This window comes from Leptonychotes weddellii, chromosome 1, assembly GCF_054177405.1.
Source record: "Leptonychotes weddellii isolate Sample4059 chromosome 1, ASM5417740v2, whole genome shotgun sequence".
NCBI lineage: Eukaryota > Metazoa > Chordata > Mammalia > Carnivora > Phocidae > Leptonychotes > Leptonychotes weddellii.
In genome coordinates this window covers 138857639-138879889 of record NC_138369.1, presented here as the reverse complement: position 1 = coordinate 138879889, position 22251 = coordinate 138857639, and the positions used below count along the sequence as shown (strand labels likewise).

At 36.9% G+C, this 22251-nt stretch overlaps 1 protein-coding gene across 27 annotated transcripts in view; it reads right to left on the bottom strand.

The window, feature by feature from the left end:
- The window catches only part of ZBTB20 (zinc finger and BTB domain containing 20), a 764927-nt gene that overhangs the window by 254305 nt on the left and 488371 nt on the right, over positions 1–22251 (bottom strand). For 16 of the 27 annotated variants that reach the window (XR_014138210.1, XM_081796727.1, XM_081833712.1 and 13 more), the window contains one exon: positions 3182–3281. The exons of the other annotated variants lie outside the window; for them this stretch is intronic. The gene's annotated coding sequence lies outside the window, so the exon portion shown is untranslated. The remainder of the gene's footprint in view (positions 1–3181; positions 3282–22251) is intronic. 27 annotated transcript variants of the gene reach the window in all.

Here is a 22251-nt window from a genome sequence, read left to right as displayed (position 1 = left end):
TTAATTGTATATTTTTCTTTAAAAAAAGTATTCAAATTGACTTAAGATGAAATAGAACATTTGAATAAACCAGTAACCATGGAAGAAATTGAACTGATACTCAGAAGTCTACCCTACTCTACCTTCCCACTATGGACAGAAAATACCAGGTCCAGATGATTTTTCAGGCAAGTTTAACAACATTTTCAGAATAGGTAATCCTATTAATATGACTACTATTTCAGAAATAGGAAAAAAAAAAAAGAAAGAAATGAATGTTGCTCAACTTATTTTATGAGGCTAATATCACCATGACACCAAAACTCTACAATAACAGTTTAAGAAAGGAAAATTAAAGACTAATCTCCTTGTACAAACATATTACATAAAATATCAGCAAATTAAACTCAACAGTGGATTAAAAAAACACACCAGGACTAAGTAAAGTTTTTTTCCTGGAATGTAAGAAATGTTTAATATCAGGAAATGTATTAATATCATGTAAAATATTACCATATTAATGGGTAATTTTATCATATTATTGATGCAGAAAATGCATTGGATAAAATTTGACTGGTATTCCTGATTAAAAATGCATTGCACACTAAAAATAGATGGTGGAAACTTTCTTAACACAATAATTTCGATTTATCAAAATGCTAAGCAAAAGTCACGTTTGCCAAATTACCATTAAAGTAAGAAATAGAACAGATATTCATAATATCATTGCTTTTATTCAATACTATATAAGTTCTTAGTCATGCAATATGACAGGAAAAAGAAATTGAACACTTAAGAACTAGAATTTAAGAGAGAAGCTGTCATTATTTACAGATGATATACATGCCTATGTAAAAAAATCTAAGAGAATTTTCAGTTTAGTCATTAGAACTAATAAGAGAGTTCAGCAAAGTTGCTAAATATATACCAATAATGACCAATAAACAATGAAAAGGAAAACAGAATCTACACATGAAAGAACAAAAATCTAAGTAATACGAGAAGAAATCTAACAAAATAGCTTCTAGCAAGACCTTTGTGGTAAAACTTATAAAACATTATTAAAGAACATGAAGGAAGATCTGATTTAGTAGAGGAATATAGTCTGTTAATGGGTAGAAAGACACAATTTTATATAAATGTCAATTTTCCCCCAGATTATTCTCTAAAGTTAATGTAATTACAAATAAAATTCAGCAAGGCTTTTGTAAAACTTGACCAACTAATCCTAAATTTATACTGAATAGCAAAAGGCAAGGGGAGCCAAGAGAATGTTAACAGTGTAGAGAGATTTGCCTTATCAGACAGCAAGAATATTATAAAGCTATGATAATTAAGGCACTGTGGTGTCAGCACAAAAATAGAGAAACAGTTTACTGGTTGAAATAAAGATCCTAAAAAACATTTAATGTAGGCAAGAGATAGCATCACAGATTAGTGGGTAAGGATGGCTAACTTGTTAAATGGTGCTGGGATGATTGGATTATCCATGGAAAAAGAATAAAATAGGGTACATGTAAGATATCACATACAAAAATAGATGCCAAGAAGTTTAGAGATCTAAATGTACAAGGCCAAACTTTTAAACTGTTAGAAGAAAATAAAGGAATGAAGAAAATAAAGGAAGGTTGTCATATGGAAGGATTTCTTAAATGACATAAAAGCACTATATATATATATATATATATTTTTTTTTTTTTTTAAGTAGGTTCCATACACAGCATGGGGCTTGAACTCACTACCCCGAGATCAAGAGTTGCATGCTCTACTGACTGAACCAGTCAGGTGCCCCAGCACAAACTATAAAGGTTAAAATATCAATAACTTAACTGCATTAAAATTAGAAACTTTTCAAAATAAGCTACTACAGACACAGATTAAGAAAATATATTTGTAATCTCTATTGCCCAAAGGACGAGAATCCAGAATACTACAACCAAAACCAAAACCAAAACCGTTCCAAGTAACAATAGCAAAACAAATGACCTAACAGAATGATAGGTAAAGATACAAACAGGCAACACGCACAAGGAAATCCCAATGGTTTATAAGTAAAAAAAAAAAAAAAAAAATTTAAATGAGATATTATTTAATACCTATCAAATTGACAAAAAATTTAAAAGTCTAGCCATCCCAAATGTTATGAAGTATGTGGAGAAGTTCTCACAGATGGCTAATGAGAGTATAAATTGCTACTACCACTTTGGAGAGAAATTTTACATTCCTAGTGAAATTGAAAATGCATGTTTCTTATAGTTAAGCAACTCCTCCTCCATTTAAAAACATGTATAAAAATGTTAACTGCAGTATTGGTTGTGATTGGGAAATACCAGAAATAACGTCTAACAATGAGAGACTCAACAAACAGATTTTAGTGATATCTGTAGTAGAATACATTTTATATAAGCCATACTATGGCTATTGGCTTATGTAAAACTAATTCATAATGATAGAGGTCAGAATAGTTTTGCTTGTTTTTAACCTTTTGTTAAAGGTTTGGAGAATATCACACTCAAGAGGGCACAAGGAACTCTTCCAAGGTATTGTGAATGTTTTGTATCTTGGGTTGGGTGTTGTCACATGGATATGTACTTACGTGAAAGCTCATCAAACTATATACTTAATTTGTGTACATCATTTTATGTAACTTAGAATAATAAAAGACAAAAAAACAGGTTTAGAAATAAGTGTGCCAAATATTTGTTTAATTTGGGTGTGGATTCTTTTGTGTTCACATTATTCTTTATATTTTTATGTGCTTGAAATATTTTACTTTAAAATAATTGATAAGACAGACTACTGCTTTTCCTAACTAGAATTAATCAAGGTGAAAGGAAGCTCTAGCGTCACCTTCTTTTCACTGTCCCTAACGATAGATCCCAATACTCCAGGAATCAATAAACACTTCACAGCCAAACATACTTACAAAGTGTTTGTATTGTCAAAGCAAAAGCAAAACTTTCAATTCATCTCTTGACTACGTGTAGAATCTTGGCTTTCTTAAGTGAGTGACCAGCAGCATATATTGTTGATATGATGCTACCAATGCACAGAAATCATCTAGTCAGGGTTTCAAAAGATGAAGTGGGGGGTGCCTTGCCAAGGACTTTTCTGATATGAATCAACAGGTGGTTTGGCATCAACATTGCGATTGGCTCGTGCGTTTCACCTCTGGTTTCAGAAAAGAAAAAAGAGACGATACCTTTTCAATGCCGTATTTCAAGTCGACCATGTGGAAGGCAAGGTTTTATTCCAGCCAATTCTCTTCCCCTCAAAGCGTGGAGGAAAAGCGTCAGCCACTGCTGCTCTCGCCACCAGCCATGGTACAGGTGTTTGGAAAATGCAAAAACGGAGAAATGAAACAAAAAGAAAACCCTCAAAAACAAAGTTTTGCATAAATGAAAAATAGAGTATGTAATTGTCATGGCTGCAAAAAGGTAAATGCATTTTTTATTTTTCCCTTGTGCTAAACTAAAAGAACCAAAATGAACAAAAACATTGATGTTTTAACTTAATCAGTGTTTTGTTGAAACTGACAACAAGGACCAACTCAAACATGGCTAAAAGTGGGAATAAAAACCAGATTTCTTTTAATCTGATAAAAGATTTTTTATATTCAAGAATGTTAGAATATGACCTACTTAAACGAATACTTATTAAAGGAACAGATCCATTAAAAAATACATGTTTTCAGGTGCTAAAATGGGAATGGGGTAAGTGTTTCTTTGAAATCTTATAAGCGAAAACATTTAATTGAAATTGTAATGGTTTCTTACATGACTCAGATAAACTACAGCTTAGGAAGAAATGTCTCCAAACTATTCAAGTGTATATCCCTAAATTGGCTTAGCCAGGGCACAAACCCAGTTATTCCAAAAAACAAATGCCCCGTTATACTTAAGTCCATCATTGTGAATTATTCAAATGACACTGTTTGTTTAAAAGAAATTTTTAGGCCTAGCTCTGCCACAATCTTGTTGTGTATCTTTGTTCACGTTATTAAACATCTTTGGGTCTCAGTATCCACATCTCTCAAGCGTGAGTGTGATACAAAGTCATAGACTATCATTGAGTTCCTTTCCAGCCCTAAAACCCGATGAATCTAATGAGATTACTCTAGCATAAGAATTTTTCTTTTCTCTCTTCCTTCTTTTCTTTCTTAAAATAAATAGACAAACAATCAAATAAGTAAACACATATTAAAAACACGTACACATACACTAATCAGCTATCCCTTAGACTAGGAAGAGAGAACATTTTTTATTGTTGGTGCCATTATCTATTCCCTAACGTGTATTTAAAAAGAGAGTTCCCATTAAAAAAGACTTTTATTTTTTTCCTGAATCAAAAATAGCATATTATTTCTTTGCCATTTAAGTTCTATTAAAAAAATAAAACACAAAATCATTACAGAAATCCTATTAGGAACTTTAAAAAGAAAAAGTCACTAGAACTCCATTTAAAATTCCAATAGTTCATTTACATGTGTTCTTTTACAGAAAATATAAGTGCCCTACCTCAAACTACCTTCACCTCCTTTTCCAGGGGTAGTATCCTTAACTGTGGAAAAAACAGGACCCTCTCTCATACCCTTCCCACCTGTCTTCTGAGGTAACAAAGCGGAGGTATAGATTGCAGTGTGAGATATTTGGAATGGGAGTAGAACATTTCATCTGGGAGACAGTACTGTGGTCAGTTCACCAAATCTAAAAGAAAGGTAAGCCCAGTCACTACTATGGCAAGAAATATGGGTCTCATGGCTGAACGATGATAACCATTTTTACACAAGACTTTTAAAAATGAAAGCACCTGAGGCAACAGCAGAAAATAAGTCTGAGAATGCAAGTTTTTCTCATCAATATTTACACCAGACAAGACAATATCAATGCACCTTTAACCGAGGGTCTAAAAAAAATACAGGGCACCTGACACCTTGATGAGTAAGAGACGCTCAGCTTTATGAAAAGGCCAAAGTCTGAGGGTGAAGGCTCCATTGTTCCCAGGGCTGATACGCCCAAGGCACCAGCGGAGACAGAATACTCTGGCATAACAGGCCAGGCTCCTGTTACAGGCTCCAGCTCAGCTCCGTATGCTGATAGCCTGGGACCCACCACACTGCACACTCAAGGAACACCAGGGGTGGGTTCCCCCTAGGGAGGAGGGCTACTCAAACAGCAAGGCAAGAATTGGAAGCTGCACAGCGTATGAGCACTCCCTGCTGGCAGCTGAGGTTGGAGATGAAGTGGTGCTGTCTTAGAGAGGGCTGTCGAAGGTTTCTGTGAGGAGGCTAATGGACCCACCTGACTTTTCATGGACAAGAGCATGGCTCCGACTAGGTCTAGAGAGTTCCAGATGCTATCCTGAATGAGGAGGAGGCTAGGAGAGAAGCTACTGATGGGAGGAACTCCAAGAACTGGCAAAAACGAGGTTTGAAGCTGGTATACACTTTTCATTAACTTTCCCAGCTATTAACATTTTATAAAGTATATATGGGTCCCCCCCATGTGTGTGGGGAATGGAGGAGGTAGAGTAGAAAATGAATTTCTGTGCAGCTCCCTTTATTCCAGCACGAGAATCCTTGGGACAGTGCAATGTGTTGGCAACGTTTATGTTTTACCAGGAGATCCTATCCATAACCCGAATGGAATTGCCTGGTGTGTCCCCTATATCGCTGTGCCTAAGTTCCAAACAGGTGGTCCTTGTCTATCTGTACAGCCTCGGGCAACAATACTGGTATCTCCCTAGTGCTCCGCTCTGTTAGGGTTCTTCTGTAGGAGAGGATGAAGGTCAGGATGGCAGCCCACTAAAAGCAGCAGTATTTCAGTTGCAGGAATAACTTGCTTGTCATCAGCTTGTTAATGCAATAGTCAAACATTTCTTTGACATGTACAGTATCAGCTAACTTCAACAGATAAAGGGTCTAGAACAGGAAGATGCTGCAGATGCTTTAGCTCCGAGGAAGGCTTAGCAGAGCCAAAACGTCAGCAGGGCCTGTTTGTTCCATCGTTTCCATCGGGCTCTGGGAAAGAAATGTTAGATTACTGCAATGACAAGTTTGTGACAAGCAAGTCATTTGTGCAACTGGTGCGCTCCTGTTTTTATCTGTTTACCATTCAGACTTGTGAATGCCATTTCAAGCACTTACAGGATTTCTGGCTCCCATTAAGGGGAAATGGTTCCTCCATGTTTAGAATTTTCTGCCTCAAAGAAAATTGCTAAGCAATTATTTATTCCTGTGGTCACAGTGTCACACAAAAGCACTCTTGAGTTGTTTAGTTGGACTCTGAATCATGAAATGGAGTCCTGTAGACTGGATAGCTTGGAGCATCAGGAATTTCTCGTCTAGTTTATTGGAATGACTACAAAGCAAGCCTGTGAGAGTCAATAAAATTGTGGCCAGCTTGAAATACCTTGCTCTTTTGCTCCAGGATCATATATCAAGGCCATATGCTTCAAGGCACATAAATTCACTTGTAATGAGTGGATCCTGAGAAGCCAAGGCCTGACTATGTCACAGACACTGACATGTGATCTAACATATGATGGTGACAAGGACTGCTTTAACTGTGGAGAAGGGAACTTACACAGCTTTCTCCCTGTATTCTGTGGGTAAGCAGAGGGCCAGTCCAGATCCAGAAAACATTTTAAGCATGTGGTTAAAAAAAAAAAAAAGTAATATCATAATATAAAATTTACTGGGGATCATCCTCTCTAGGATGACTTTTTCTCAGTAAATGGAGATTCTGGCAGATTTTTAGATTGAGATTTCAAGACTGATTCACTGGATTCCTCATCTGAGATCACCGAGTGACTTTTGGTGAGTCATTTTAACCTCCTGGGAAGAGGGTATAAAATAATAATACCTTGTTCACTCAATGTGAACTGGGCTCAGGGTCAATATTATCAGAGATGAAGAGTGCCTTCAGAGTTCAAGGACAAGAATAGTATTTCCTAAACGCCATGTATTTTTTTTATGATTTAAAAATATTTGCACACTGTTAGCACTGAATTTACAAATAATTGTAGGTAGACCTTTCAAAGAACACAGAAGCATGAAGTTTTTGAAGCAGACAGATACCATGGTATCTGAGGAAGCAGGTCAAAGCTGAAACAGTGTGGAATGTCAAGGACCAGACAGAAAGTAATGACGTAAAATGAGGCAGAGCTTGGTATGGGTGACCAGACAATGTTACGGAAATAGATAACAGTCCTCACTGAATGAAAATTTTATTGTCAATAATTATTTGCCAGACACTACATGTGTTACACAGTTTACATGTGTAATATAGTCTTTACATGAGCTCAGTGGTATATGCATTATAATTTTTTTAACATGTGGAAACTGAAACTTAGAGAAATTTAAATTACGTTACCATAAATCTGTTAAGTAGCCCAGATTTGAAACCAGCTTTCCTCACTCTTAAGCCCTTATACTCTTAACCACTGGAGAACTAAAGTCATTTCCACTGCCTTCAGAAGACTTTTCTCTCTCTGGTGTACTGGAAAACCTTTTAATCTGTAAATGTAGATATTCAAGATTTCATATAAAAGGACCAGTGAGAATATTCTGGCTCTAGCTCTATTGCCACCTTTCTTAGGCCCCTGGCAAAGCTGAGCCTCATCAAGATGTCATTCCTTTTGCCCCAGCCTGACCTATTCCTACTTGCATACCCTGGGGAAGAGGTGAAAGTGATTCCAACCTAATCACGTATCTCTGCTGTGAAGGCAGGGTGTTTGGCCGCATCTCCTGTGTCCATGCCAACTCCCTTCTCTCTCTTCATGTGTACAGTCTTTAGTTCCCCTACTCTTCACTCCCGTATTACCTCCAGGGAGCCTCCTTTTGTCACTCTCTGCTATTCTTTTTAGGTGGGGGAAGGGGTGGACATCTTTTTTACCATGACAAGGATCACTGAGATGGTATAAACTTCAAACTTTGCACAGAATGTATCCTTTGTTCAGTCTTCTGCTTTGTTTCTCTTTAATGATAGCTTTGCCACAGGTCCCATTCCTACGTACCTCGGAACTATGCAAATCAAACTGGTAATCGAGAGACTTCTAGGCAACTTGGCCTGCAAATGAGTATGTGTCCAAGAGGTAGGAACCTCTGGGGGAGGTGTGTCCTCTGAATATTATGTGTCTAATAGCTGTTTTCCTTGTAAGAGTGGCAAAGAATAAGGTCAGTGAAATCTGTATTGACATTCCCTGGTCTCTTTTTAGTGTGTGTTCAGAGTGGGTCACAAGAGCATTTAGCTCATACGAACTGTGCTTTGTTTGTTTTGTTTGTTTTTTATGATATTTCTACCTTTTTTGTTTGTTTGTTTTAGCTTCTAGGCATTTTCCCAAGAATAGGATTCTTACTTAAAAGCTACTCAAAAAGACCCCATGCAAAATGTAAAATAATAGGACGAGCAATGTGTATAGAACCCTAAATAACCAGTGGCCTGAGTTTTGACCTAGTGCCTGAGTTTGCTCATGGCAGCCATTCAGCTTTTGCTGCACACCAACAGGGGACATAGGGGGCTCAGCCTCACAGGCAACCCTATGCTGCTTTAGAACCCTTCTGTACAAAATTTGGCACCAAATAAGGTTCCTTATGTTGAACCTTAAGCTGTCTTTCTAAAATTCCCTTTATGGCTTCTAGTCTTTTCTCGCACCACCTTTCAATCCTGAGAGCTTTAGGGGATCCATAATTTAATGGCTCATTTAAAGATACCCCTTGTGCATATCATATACCAGTAAGTGGGTTTAGATTGTCCTGCTTTGTCCTTTTCTCCTCACCCCACATGAGTTAAATTCCCACTCTATTCCTCTGACAATGCTGGAAGAAATGAAAGTCAGTCAGTCTACTAAGTTTTTCATTTCCATTTGGATGTAGACAACATGTGTGGCAAAGAATTCTTAATCTCTTCGATTTTCTGTCCTAATCTGTGGAAAATCTTGCTAGACAACCTCAGGCAGATTTGACGGTTATAGCTATTTATAGGGTAACCATATAATTTATTGTCCAAACCAGGACATATTTTGTGAAAGGCCTCTGTGAATAACTGTATCAAGACCATAGTCACAAGCCAGAATTGTCCTAGGTGAATCTATACAGTACCTTGCACATGCCTTTACTCCAGTACATATCTCTTTGTACCAGAGTTACCTATTTACATGTCTGTTTCTCTCACTAGTCTGTGAACACTCTTTACTGATGGAAACTTATTTACCTGTGTACCTCCAGTTCCTAGATGAGTGCTAGGCAAGTAGAAAGAGTGTGGCAGAGTTTTTTTTTTTTTCCTAATTGAGGATGTCTTTCCCCTAATCGCATTTTGTGGGCCTCTGCCCTTTTTTTTATAGCAGATACCACCAACACTTACTGGCTTCATGTTTTGGGGATGAATCAAAAACACTTCACTTAGTACAGTAGGAAGGGAATGATGTAAGTTTAAGGGTAATGGGTTTGACTTTGAGTACTGACAGCAACAAGCAGAAGGTGAAATGTGGTAACTTTTCCACTAACAGTTTATAACTTTTTACAGAACACTGAACAATATGCTCTAATCTCTTTGTTCACAAGCACATTTTTTTCAGCAGATGTCCTACAGCAACTGTAGTAAATCAGTTGTTAAAGGAAATGATCAGAACCTAGTGTGATGGCGACATATGTGACCATATGTAACAAAGATAATGTCCTGTGATTCCTGAGAATTGGCCACTAAAACCCTGGTGGTACTGCTATTGCTTTCACATACGCCAAGCACATTGAGAAGTCCCCGCGGCTTCCAGCAGCTTTGCCTCTGAATAACAGTGACTTTAAAACAGAGAGAGAAGTTGGGGCGCCTGGATGGCTTAGTTAGTTAAGCTTCTGACTCTTGATCTTGGCTCAGGTCATGATCTCAGGGTTGTGAGATTGACCCACACCCAGTGTGGAGCCTGCATAAGACTATCTCTCTCTAAAAGAGAGAGAGAGAGAGAGAGAAGAAACTCCTGAAAAATGTGAACCACCTAGAGAAATCATTCCTTCTCTTCTCCCTGACACATGTAGATTGTTACAGGAAGATGTGAAACTATCAGGTTTAAGCTAAAGAGCTTCACAGAAGACAGTCCCACAACTTCCCTTTCAGTATTCAGAAGGCTTATTATCAAGAACCTACCTCATTATCAAACCTATAGATTTTCTGCCGTAGGATAAGCATATTTTATTACAATGGGTCCTCAGTGAAGAAAAGAGAGAAAGTCTAATTTCTTATTTCCCTTAACTTGCTTAAAAACTGGTATTAGCTCAGTATCTCAACCTTCCTTTTTCTAAGATGCGTAAAAAAGTCTCAATGTCTTTGACTTTTCCTTAAAGAACATTTTTTCTCAAAATGTTAAATTTAAATTTTATTGGGAGGGGTTTTATAACTCTCTCTAAGATGCTCATTCAAATTTTAGTGAATTCAGAACAAGCATGATTAAGTGTCTGATCTATGCTCAGAGGAAATAGTAGAAATGTCTATATTTTGCATGCTTCTTATACATTTCACTATTACAGCTATTTTTAAATTTCTGTTTTACCTCTCACACTCTTGATTAACTTTCTGTGCTCTACTTCTAGATGCTATTTTGCCCACAGAGCTAGTCATTCTTTATTTTCAGTCCATCAGTGACATTTACCAAACCATCATGGGTAATGGAAAATACAAGACTTAAAAGAAGATTCAGGAAAACACAGTTAGATGCCTTCCCTTGCAGACTCTAATTTGTGGAGAGAGAAGAAATGTTCCACATAAAGTAAGCAACATGGATATGTATGTTCAGGTGTGTGGTATTAGTTTAGCAGCTATTAACATATGCAAGCTAGTACAGTTATTATGAAATTCTCTCTCTATATATGTGGTGATGGAGTAGTGGAATGAACTGCCACTTGGGAGGTTTGTTTTCCCTCCTGTGAAGAAGGCTAACGTTAATCGTTATTTAATGACATTCTATTTATTTACTAGTTTACTGAGTGTTTATTTCAAATGACTGTCCTCTCTCTGAAGTCTCAAATTATTGCTATTTGGCCACTGTGCATAAAAGTACCATACTTTGAAAGCATGTATTCCCTGTCCTCAACATCTAAAATAGTGATTTACAACCATTTAGAATCTCTGGTGTCCTGTTGTTAATGTGATTTTGCATCACTTTTCCCTGCTTACTCCTTCTTAAAATATAATTTTAAATTAAAATGGCTTTTGTTTTGATGTATCGAAATGCTACCGATAATTTAGACCACATTGAGTTTGTTCATATTGGAAACCATGTGTCTAGATAATCAAGGTAATCAAAGACCAGAATCCAGGACAGACACCAATGGCATACCATTTCTACATTTCTCCATATTGACTGGTCCCCTAATAAACATTTCCTTAGAATTCTAAAGTGCCTGGCACCAAATAAATAGATTGGAAATTTGACTGATTGATTGTCATTTGAGATAAAATTTAAAGCTCTGCTAGTTAAGTGGAGTGAGATCGTAACTCTAGCTTTGCCTTAGTTCACCAGAACTCTCATTGGGCCAAGAAAGAAAACACATTAGGATGACATTGGGTTGGTTATTACCTAGTGTCCTAGCATTGTCAGAAGACTGGCAAATCAGTTTACCAGGGTTTACCTGGGATATTTCCTTGCATGGAAGTTAGATTCCATGTCATTAACTTGCAGATTGAAGTATTAAAATAGTTGTTTTCAGGTACAGTTTCTCAAATAGTGAGTTTCATTTTGGCAGAGAAGAGACAATGAAGGTAGATGTGAAAGTGTCATCACCCACAAGCTGAGCTAGAGCATAACTGCAGCCTTCCTGGGTGATCGGCCACAGAGCACCATTTATGGCTAAGAGTTTGAATTTCTATATTGATCTTATTTTTAAATTGCCCTTAATATAAATATAACAATGTTTTAAATAAGCAGCTCATTTATTAAATTTCTAGAGAATCGTCCTCTAAAATACTTAGTCCTATCTATTCTTTTATCCGACCTATTCTCAATTTTTTACTAGCCTATTCTTTTTATATAATTTTATTCTATAAAGGTCTTTGGTGTATTTTCTAACAGCATAATCTATTCTTATACCTGTTATAATTAACTTAATCTATTAATCTAAGCCCTAATCTAGTCTATTCCGAGGATACAGTTCTAAGAGATTCACATACAAAACCGAACATTCATTACTTCCGGACACATAAATGGTCACTGGATCCATGACTGCTAGTTAAGCAGGGAGCTTTTAAGTCACTATTACATGAGTAGAAACTGAAAAGTATATACTTTGTAATTATTGGGGAAAAGAGGGCTTTGATTATAGAGAAGCATATAGTTATTTCAAAAGCTCACTTTTTTCAAAAAGAACAAAGGCAATGGTCCCCATTCTGTCGTATGTACATCCAAAATTCAGTATTCGCTTTTTCTTCACACTAGATCTGGAGGTGAGTCCTAAAAAGTACTCCTTAACACTTCTTACTTGGGGTCCTTTTAAGTTGAAAGTTGGCAAATAGACTTTTATGAAGGTCAAGGTAGTAATCGTTATATAAATCATTCAGTCATTTTTTTTTTTTTAAAGATTTTTTTTATTTATTCATTTGACAGAGAAAGAGATAGCGAGAGCAGGAACACAAGCAGGGCAGCAGCAGAGAGAGAGAAGCAGGCTTCCCGCGGAGCAGGGAACCTGATGCGGGGCTCGATCCCAGGACCCTGGGATCATGACCTGAGCCGAAGGCAGACGCTTAACGACTGAGCCACCCAGGCGCCCCTATCATTCAGTCATTCTTACACTAAGAATAAGAATAACAATTTATTGGCTAAAAAATAGAGGGAGACAGATTTCTGAGTAAAGATGTCCCTGAGACGGGGTCATAAGAAAACTAGAACTAGATAGGCCATTTACCTCTTGTGCCTTTTGGGGTGGGAGTTGTGGGTCTCTCTTGGAGTGATATTTATCACCAACATACCTCATCTCCATAACAATAGTAGATTTCACTTTATGTAAACAACCCCTTCAAGTATTCTTTTGCTTATTAGCCATCCAGGCAGGCAGCTATTTCTTTTCTGCCAGGGGTAGCCAACGCTGAAGAGTCAATTTATGCGCCTTCCTTGCTGAGGTGGGATCAGAGGTATTTCCTCAGGATTTCTGTCCCACTGTCCTCATTTCTGTCACTTCATTCTGTGATCAGTAGACAAAATATACACCAGCAAAGAAAGAGCTAGGATTTCTAAGGAAGAGCAAAGAAGTTGCTAGGATTTCTAAGGAAGAAGAACCCAAATCTTTCCTGCTTTAGGCAAGAGAACATTTTAGTATTAACGGAAAGATATGGTTAAATTGCAGCCCATCAAATTTCAACTACAGTTCCAAAGTGTGTCTAAAGTGATCCAAAAGAAAACAAAATTCCTTCTGTCCTTAGCTATAAATTCTGCAGGATGATTCTATGTTCTCATCTTATTCTGGTTTCTTCCTCTGTCCCAGAAAGGATTAGTGTCTAACATTAAACAAACAGTATATAATAAAGAACAGATATAATGTATATTCATAAAATTCTGAATCCACAGCAAGAGGAGGTTAAGTTCTTAGCCTAGCAGATGAGTCTTACTGATAGCAATAGAGATGTTTCTAATTTGTTCATGGAAGGTGCTGAAAATGTTCTCTATTAAATCTTGAAGTTTTGGTAGTATAAAAATCTTAAGATTACTGCCATATATTGGATTTTTCCCCCTCTTGTGTGGGGCCACAAAAACAATCTAAGTATAGACAGAGGCAGGAGAGCATGTTTATTTCTTCATTAGGATCCATACATGTTACTATATTTTTTTGTAAATGAATTATGAAGAAAAAGACTAAATTCCTTGGTGCAGGCCATGTTGCAAATCCATGTATACCTATGCTTTTCTTTTTCCTGTTCTCTCAATCCTTATGCCTATTTTTCCTTTTTGAATTCAAGACCTGCGCTTATACTGTCAGATGATTTTTGGTGGCTGGAGTCCTTGTGACATTTTTTTGTCCACCCATGCTGTCTAGTTTAATATGACACTCCCAAGAAGCCTTCATCCTATCAAAGATGATGACTGATTGGACTTAAACAACAATTTACATATTATGACATAAAATCTGGAGGCAGGATTTATAGCTGATCAAGTGAACTTTTAGCCTTACATAAGATTCATAATTATGAGGCAAATAAATAAGTGTATTTCCTTCTCTGAAATACAACTAAAGGCCCTAGAAGTCCTGAGTTTGTGTTCAGTTGTACTGAAACTGCATTAATGTTGTTCATTAGGTACTTTTTTTTCAGTCCTTACAAGAAAATTTGCCATGGTATACAGCGGATCCTGTATGAAAACAAGTACTCATATGTTAGGGATCTGAATTGAAAATCCAGAATGGGAAAGATCTGTGAATGAAATGAAGCTTGAGTGAATTCATTCAACTTAGGAGTTATTACTGGTCCAATGAGTCCAAGGAAGCAGCAGTTAATAATTCCATCCAGAGGCATCAATAGTTCCAGAATAGTCTCTTGGATATAGGAAACCTGGATTATTTAATCTGAGCATGACCTAAAGCTTGCAAATCCTTTTGTACTTATCCTAGGTTGGATGCAGATCTTCAAGGTAAGACTGGTCGGTGGTAAACTCTCATCTTCCATGGTTCTTTCTTTAAAGTCCAGATTCCTGACATATTTTCATTATAGGATATGGTCATGATTACACATGGGTTGAGAGCACACAAAATTTCAGTAACTAAAATGTTGCCCTGCTATTGGTCTCTCTTACAAACCTTGAAAGGCCAATATGCTATTATCTAGGGCAGTTCATGGGAAAGTTGACATAATAATGCTTTAAAGATTTAATTTATAAATGGACCATTTCACTGATGAGTAGAAAGGATAACTGAGAAATGTTTGAAAATATAAATTGTTTTTGTTTCAGAGAATAATCTTTTCTTTCCAACCTAATAGTATTTCTTCTTTATGTAGCTAAATCACCCGAGGCTCATACAAAAACTACGGAGACTTCACCTATAAAATCTCAACATATATATTTCTACCATAAAATAGAAACAACAATTTTAGTCCAAGTATAACCCAATCAAGAAAGAAATACCTAGAATATAATAAAGACTGTGTTGCTTATGCATATAGCTATATACTATAAAACCCAGCAAATCAAGATTGTACAATGATGCCATTTATTTCGGTTTCATAATAGTATGTTTTAAGATTCCTATTTTTGTACATAGAGGGGAAAATGATATCATATAAATGAAGCATACAAACACAAAGGTGCAGCAGGTAAATGCAAGATGCCCATATACTGTCAACAAAGTCTTGCCAGTTGTAAAAGAAGTTGACATGCTAATATCCATTCATACGGACTTGTTACTGAGACACCAAGAGAGTGATGGCTGGCAGGCAGTGCATTTAAGTGCGGTTACGGAGGCCCCCAATATTGACAGAATGCCAGATTCCAAGAAACTATTGATGTACACAGCCAGCCACAGCTCCAGACACCTCTCAGACAGAGTCTTTAAATGTCACAGATAAATGAATTTTCATAAAACTGGGAGAGAGAAAGGAAGAGCAAGAAGAGAAAAAGAACACAGAATGAGAGGCAGGGTAAGAAGAAGAAAGAAGAAAATCGCTTCCATAACACTGGCATGAAAGCATGCGGCATCTCATCTCTAAAGCGCCTTGCAAATGATGTGGAGCAAACCTTGTGAATGCATTCTGTGTTACCAAAGCACTCAACGCCTTTAATAATTCCATTGTGTACTTAAAAAGTTAAGGTGGATACTTGTTTTAGAATACCTTCAACAAACTATTTCTGAACAAAATAGAATTCAAATATAAATACTGCAAAACTCAATCTTAGAAAAAATTCAAAAGAAAGGAACCACAGGCACAAATAAACATGAGAACATCTCCTAAGCAGTTCTCCACATATTCTGGAGGTTAAAAGTCAAGGTGCCATGAAGTCTATTTTTTGCCAAGACACAGACATGTCCTCTGACAGTTTCCTTTCCAGAGTCCTACTGAAAGCAGTGACACCTAGTGGGTTTGTAACAACATATTAAGGAATACCTTCCTCCACCTCTTTGTCCCTGCCTTTCCACAGAAAACACCTCCCAGGGAAGCATATGAGGTGAGTCAGTTATTTGACACATGATTACGGAAATGAACCATGGCTATAACTAGAACAACCAAGTGTTCCTCAGAAATCATGTGAAATGCAATATATTTTAAATGTAAATGAAGCTTTTTTACTTTGAAAGTCTTCCATCCGCCTAGGGCATCTTCTCTTGACCTCGATGCACTGTGTCATTAAGAGCAACCACATATTCAAGGTTAGGATATGACTTGCTTGCGCATTTTCTTTTCTGTATTAGAGTTGTGCAATCTCCACATTTTACACAGAGCAATCATGCCAATGCCCACAAACAAAATTCTTCCTTCTATTCAAAAGCACACAGGTTAATTTTTTTTTTCAACCTGCAGCAATATGGTTTCAGAAAGCTTCAACTGCCTTTTTACTAGCATTACAAGTCTTGGTATGAATTATTTTCCTGCATCTGGCTCTGTCTTGGGTACCTGGGACCTTAGCAAGTACTTGGAGAATAAAGTTATGTAGCTCATATATTCAAAAGGGGGTTTTGTTTTTGCATCAACTTTTTAATGATTTCTTAGTAGTTTTCTTTGTTTATGTTAGGAGATAAAATGAAAGGAATTAGACTTCCTGCCATGGGAATAAAATTATTTTCTGTTCTTAGAGACTTATTTATTTATTTTTCTTAAGACATAATTGGCATACATTATCATATTAGTTTTAGGTGTACAACGTGGTGATATGACATCTGTATACACTGGAAATGTTCACCACAATAAGTCTAGTTACCATCTATCACCATACAAAATTAATACAATGTTATTGACTATATTCTCTATGCTTTACATTACATCCCCATGCCATTTAATTTATAACTAGAAGTTCGTACTTCTTGATCCCCTTCACCCACACCTTCTAGCAACCACCAACCTGTGCTCTGTATCTATGAGTCTGAGTTTTGTTTAGTTTGTTTTGCTTTTTAGATTCTACATACAAGGGAAATCATGTGATACCTTTCTCTGACTGACTTATTTCACTTGGCATTATACCCTCAAGGTCCATCCATGTTGTTGCAAATGGTAAGATTTTATTTTTTTATGGCTGAGCAGTATTTCATCATGTATCCATACCACATCTTATTTATTCATTTATCTATGAATGAACACAGGTTGCTTCCATATTCAGCTATTATAAATAATGCTGCAATAAACATAATGGTGCTTATATCTTTTTGTGTTAGTGTTTTGTTTTCTTCAGATAGATACTTCAGATAGATAGTAGTGAAACTGCTGGATCATATGGTAACTCTATTTTTAATTTTTTGAGGAACCTTCATACTGTTTTCCATAGTGGCTGCACCAATATACATTCCCACCAACACTGCACGGGGGTTCCCTTTTCTCCATATCCTAGCCAACACTTGTTATTTCTTATCTTTTTTATAATTGCCATTCTAACAGATGTAAGGTGATATCTTGTGGTTTTGATTTGCATCTCCCTGATGATTGGTAATATGGAGTATCTTTTCATGCACCTGTTGTCCATCTGTATATCTTCTTTAGAAAATTCTATTTAGGTCCTCTGTCCATTTTTAAATTGTATTGTTTATTTTATTGTTATTGAGATATATGAGTTCTTTATATATTTTGGATACTAACCCCTTATTGGATGTATGATTTGCAGACATCTCCCATTCAGTAAGCTGCCTTCTATTGTTGATGGTTTCTTTCACTCTGCAGAAGCTTTTTAGTTTGATATAGTCCCATATGTTTCCTTTGGCTTTGGAGTCAGATCCAAAAAACCATCACTAGGACCAATGTCAAGGAACTTACTGCCTATGTTTTCTTCTAGAAATTTTATGGTTTTAGGTCTTAGAGTCAAGCCTTTAATCCATTTTAACTTTTGTATATAGTGTAATATAATGGTCCAGTTTCATTTGTTTGTATGTAGCTGTCCAGTTTTCCCAACACCATTTATTGAACAAACTGTCCTTTCCTCATTGTATATTCTTGCCTTCTTTATTGTAGATTAATTGCCCATATAAATGTGGGTTTATTTCTGGGCTCTCTATTCTGTTTCATTGATTTATGTGTCTGTTTTTATGCCAATATCATACAGCTTTGTTCTTCTTTCTCAAAATTTCTTTGGTTATTCAGGGTCTTTTCTGGTTCCATATGAATTTTAGAATTATTTGTTCTAGTTCTGTGAAAAAATGCCATGGAAATTTTAATAGGGATTTCACTGAATCTGTAGATTGCTGTGGGTAGTATGCACATTTTAACAATATTAATTTTCTCAATCCACAAGCACAGAATATCTTTCCATTTATTTGTGTTTCCTTCAATTTCTTTCATCAGTGTTTTACATAAGTTTTCAATGTACAGGTCTTTCATGTCCTTGGTTAAATTTATTCCTAGATATCTTATTCCTTTTGAGAATGGTATTTTTCTCTTGATTTTGGTTTCTGGTATTTCATTATTAGTGTATAGAAATGCAACAATTTTGTGTATTAATTTCTTCTATGACCCCATAGTTGTAGTTGTTCAGTAACATGTTTAGTCTCCATGTACTTGTAGTTTCTTTAGTTTTCTTGTAATTGATACCATTGTGGTCCAAAAAGACTTCTGGCATGATTTCAGTCTTCTTTAACTTAATGAGGCTTGTTTTGTGGCCTAACATATGATCTATCCTGGAAAATGTTCCATGTGCAATTGAGAAGAATGTGTATTCTGCTGCTTCTGGATAGAATGTTCTGTATATATCTATTAAGTCCATCTGGTCTAATGTGTTAAGGCCAATGTTTCCCTATTGATTTTCTGTCTGGATAATCTATTCATTGATGTAGGTGGGGGTGTTAAAGTGCCCTACTATTATTATATTATTGCCAAATTCTCCCTTTAGGTCTGTTAATATTTGATTTATATATTTTGGTGTTCCTATGTTAGGTTCATATATACATTTGCATGGTTTATAAGCTGGGTTGACCCCTTTGTTTATCATTATGTACCATCCTGCCGCTCTTTGTCTTTGATTACAGTCTTTGTTTTAAAGTCCACCCTATCTGATATAGGTATAGATATACCAGCTCTTTTTATTTTTATTTGCATGGAATATCTTTTTCCATCCCTTCACTGTTAGTCTGCATGTGTCTTTACACTGAAGTGAGTCTCTTGTAGGTGCATATAGATGGGTCTTATTTTTTTTTTATTATTCATTCATCCATTCTTTGTCTTCTGATTGGAGAATTTAGTCCATTTACATTTAAAGTAATTATTTATAGCTACGTCCTTATTGCCATTTTGTTAATTGTTTTCTGGTTGTTTTATAGTTCTTCTGTTCCTTCCTTCTCTTGCTCTCTTCCTTTGTGGTTTGATGACTTTCTTTAGTGGTATGCTTAGATTCTTTTCTCATAATCTTTTGTGTATCTACTATAAGTCTTTGCTTTGTGGTTACCATGAAGCTTACAGAAACAACTTATATGTGTAACAGTCTATTTAAAGTTGATAACAACTTAAGTTTAAACACATTCTAAAGCTCTATGTTTTTACTCCCCACCATTTCATATGTTTGATGTACATTTTACATCTTTTTATTTATGTCTCCCCTAATTATTATAGTTTTAATTTTACTCTTTTGTCTTTTAACTTTCATAGTACCTTTGTAAGTGATAAATCCACTACTTTACTATATATTTGTCTTTTCCAATGAGATTTTTACTTTCATAGGTTGTCTTGTTATTAATTAGTGACATTTCTTTGTAGCTTAAAGTCCCTTTAACCTTGCTAGTAAGGCCAGTTTAGTAGTGACAAACTCCTTTAGCTTTTGCTTATCTCTTTATTTCCCTTTTGCATCTGAATGATAGCCATGCTGGGTATAAAGTATTCTTGGTTGGAAGTGTTTTCCTTTCAGCACTTTGAGAATATGTTATTCCACTCTCTTCTGGTGTGCAAAATTTCTTTCCTTTTTTGTTTTTTTTAAAGATTTTATTTATTTATTTGACAGAGAGAGAGACAGCGAGAGAGGGAACACAAGAAGGGGGAGTGGAAGAGGGAGAAGCAGGCTTCCCATGGAGCAGGGAGCCCGATGCGGGGCTCGATCCCAGGACCCTGGGATCATGACCTGAGCCGAAGGCAGACGTTTAACGACTGAGCCACCCAGGTGCCCCTGGTGTGCAAAATTTCTACTAAGAAATCTGGTGATAGCCTTATGGGGTTTCCCTTGTAATGTTACTGTTTTTCTCTTGCTGCTTTTAAGATTCTCTCTTTATCATTAACTTCTGATATTTTAATTATAATGTGTTTGTATGGATCCTTTTGGGTTCATCTTATTTTGAACTCCCTGCACTTCCTAGACCTGGATGTGTTTCTTCCCTAGGTTAGGGAAATTTTCAACCATTATGTCTTCAAATAAGTTTTCTGTTACTTTCTCTCTTCTTTCTGGGACCCCTATAATGCAAATGTTATTCTGCTTGATGTTGTCCTGTAGGCCCCTTAAGTTGTCTTAATTTTTTTTCTTTCTGCTGCTCTGTTTGGGTGATTCCATGCTTTGTCTTCCAGCTCGCTAATCCATTCTTCTGTTTCATCCAGTCTGCTGTTGAATCTCTACAGTGTATTTATCAGTTCAGCTATTGTATTTTTGAGTTATGTGACTTCTGTTTGGTACTTTCTTTTATTTTTTTTATCTTTGTTTAAGTTCTCAGTATGTTCATCCATTCTTTCCGCATTTGGTGAGCATCTTTATGACCATTACTTTGAATTCTTTATCAGGTAGATTACTTATCTACCTATAATTAAGGTCTTTTTCTGGGGTTTTGTCTTGTTCTTTCATTGAAACATCTTCTCTGTTTCTTCATTTTGCTTGACTTTCTCTGCTTGTTTTTATGTATAAGGCAAAACAGCTATCTCCCTCAGTCTTGAAGGAGTGGCCTATGTGGGTAATATTGTTCAACTTTGCCCTAGTTTGCCCTAGTTCTTGGTTGTCCCTCAAACATTTCTGATTCTCTAAACCACTTGATTTTCTTGATATGTCCCCATTGTTGAAGGAATGCCAAGACCTGTCAGTGTTCCAAGGGGAGGAATTTAATTGAGCACCTAGTTTCAGGATGATTGAAAGCCAGACCCTCAGACAGTAGCTTTTAAAGTATATAAACATATATAGTCCTTTGGCTCTGCAATCAAAATCCCTGCTGGTCTCCAGACCAGCAGTTCTGGAGGTGTCCACTGGGCAATAGTTGCAAAAATTGGGGCTCCAAATGAGTGCATAGGCTCCTTTCTGGAGTCTTGTCAATCTAGTGAGGCCAAGGGGGTGTACAAGGATGGTGCTTCCCTGCTTATGTTCCCTGGGAGCACCGTATTAGTTTTTAGATGTCAAGGAAAACTAAAGCCTATCCCTTAGGCTGAAGCTTCAGGCTAAGTATATAGGCCTTTTACACAGGAAGACTGGGGTTATGTTTTAGTCTGCTGTCTGTTCAGTGCCCTGGGAGTGGTGAACAGTCAAGAACTATCTTTCTGAATCCATGGAGTTCAAGAATGCCAGCACCCTTGGCCCCAGGGCCAGGCCATCAAGGGACATCCCCTGTGTGGACTGGTACACCCACTGGCTTTAGTTAGGCAGTTGGAGAGTATAAGGACAGGGCACACTTGCCAGCTTCAGAAAGGCAGCAGGTAAATGTCTTGACTGGGCACACCCATGGCCTCAAGAATGCAGTGGAACAGTGTCTTGTCTGTGTGCCAACTTTAGGCTGAGAGCATATTGCAACTGTGCTCACCAGCCCCAGTCTGGGAGTGAGGTAGTCCTGCAACCACCTGCACTCTCCTGCTTCAGCAAGGCAGCAGAATAGTGCTGTGAGCACTTGCCCTGCCTGTCTTATCAAGATGGTTGGAGGGTGCCATGTCTGAGCTCACCTGTCTGTGCCACAGGGTTGGTGGAGAGTGTAAAAATAGTATCTCCCAGGGCCTCCACCTGGCCATATTTCAAGTGACTCCTGCTGCTCTAGCATAGGATTTCAAATTAGCAACTAAATGTCTTTATAGTCCAGGTGCTTTTCAAACTGTTGTTTTTCCTCTGGATATCAGGGCAAATGAGATAGCATGTGAACCCTTTAAAAGGGTCAGCCCTGTTGGTTTTCTAAGCCAGAAATTTGGGGGCCTCATCTCTCTTGTACAGATCCCAGGGGCT